The sequence below is a fragment of the Monopterus albus genome, unplaced genomic scaffold, assembly GCF_001952655.1.
Source record: "Monopterus albus unplaced genomic scaffold, M_albus_1.0 scaffold85.1, whole genome shotgun sequence".
Taxonomy (NCBI): Eukaryota; Metazoa; Chordata; class Actinopteri; order Synbranchiformes; family Synbranchidae; genus Monopterus; species Monopterus albus.
Genome location: NW_018127965.1, coordinates 334,140 through 335,969, shown reverse-complemented (window position 1 = coordinate 335,969; position 1,830 = coordinate 334,140). Strand labels below are relative to the sequence as shown.

The 1,830-nt window shown below is 36.8% G+C and overlaps 1 protein-coding gene across 1 annotated transcript in view; it reads left to right on the top strand.

The window, feature by feature from the left end:
- retreg3 (reticulophagy regulator family member 3) overlaps positions 1-1,830 on the top strand; it is a 10,417-nt gene that overhangs the window by 1,037 nt on the left and 7,550 nt on the right. The gene's annotated exons all lie outside the window — the stretch shown is intronic.

Genomic DNA, 1,830 nt, shown 5'->3' with positions numbered 1-1,830 from the left:
GGGATATAATGTATAGGCCTGGTGGGCTCAGGGTCTTTCATCTTTCATTTGCCTGCGTGCAGTTTGGAGGTGCAAGATACCTGAGCGTGTAATGTTAATTTTACCTGTGATCCTTTGAATAAATCAGCACTGTTTTGTAGTTACTTGGACTGTCTCGTCTCTCAGAGTTAGCATGGTAGCAAGGAGTGGGTCCTACACTTTGTTGATTTTGATGACATACTTGTTCCGTTTCCTGAGCCTGTTTGCATCCGTGTTCTAGCAACCTACACTCAGACATCACAGAGACTGTTTGCTTTTTGGAAGAAAGCCAGCGTGACTGAAAGTAGCTGGTGCTTTTAGACAGTAATGTTCCACCGGTCATTTCAGTCCAAAACAGTTGGTGAGCTAATGGTAGATTACTATCACCTCTGACCTGACTCTCATGTAACTGCTAACTCAACTGGCAGTATCAGTGTAAAAATACTCCATCAGAATATTATTACTGATGTGTTGACATTAACAACTTTTTGGATAGTTGTAATTGAATCTATAGAGGTGCATAATGTTTTATAAAATGATCATATTAACATTTTAAATCTTAATATGATATGTAACTTTAAAATAAATGTAGTGAATTATGACGTACCATATCTCCATCTGAAAGGTAGTGGAGGATATGTATAAAGTTGCATGATATTTACATACTCAAAATAAAGTACCTCAAAATTGTACATAGGTACAATATTTGAGAAAGTTAAAATTCAATTATATTCACTCAGCCTCAAATTAGGTTAGATTTATACTTAGAAAATCCTTAGAAATCAGTTGGAGAAAAGCAGGAGTGGATCAAGTTTTGGCTAAATGAGGTCACCTTAATATTGTTGTATGGTAATGATCGCTGACCTGGGACACAGAGAGGGAAAGCCAAGCTAGCCAGCCTGTTTGTGGAGCTCAGGCGTTTAGCCTTTATTTGATTAGATCACTGAGCACGTCAGGCAGTTCATTTTCGTCTCCCTTTTTACTTGCGCTTCAGCACACACTTAGTGGTGCAGGCTAGTGTCTGGCCAAAGAGATGCATTCATAACCCATACTAGTGTATGAACTGACATATTTCATATGTTGTGTTTTTTTTATTGCTGCACCGACTAAAATTTTGTTGTACGTGTTACAATGACAATAAAGGATTATCTTATCTTATCTTATCTTATCTTATCTTATCTTATCTCATCTTATCTTTTCTTTTCTTACCTCGCCTCTCCTCTCCTCGCCTCGCATCGCCTCGCCTCACCTTGCCTCATGATGGCAAAAGACTTGGAGGAGGCAATATAGGCGGCCTCTCTGACAGTAGGGCACTGAGGTTGTTCAGATTTGTACTCTTAAAGCACAACTCACTTGAAAATACACAGGAGTGGAAAACAAATGGTAATCAACTTTGATACCAACACACAATTCATCTTTTGATTTGATTTATTCTTTCAAGCATGTAAAGACAGTTGATATGTCAACACACATAATTTTACACATATCCAACAAATGCTAATCCAATATCAATTTGCTTATACCTAGTACATGCTTGAATGGAGTAGGAAGAAATCAGACTTATCCAGTCCTACCCCATGACATCATCTTACCATCATTGGTTTACAAGCAGTATCTCTACATAAATAATTCTCTTCTACACCACACAAGTAATATACTAAAAAAATTATAACAGAGTGTTAACATTCTTACATAATTACATTCTTAAATAATTATCTTCTACACCACACAAGTAACATACTAAAGAATTAATACAAGGTGTTAACATTCATACACCACACCCACAATGTTCCATCTAATTAATCATTAAGC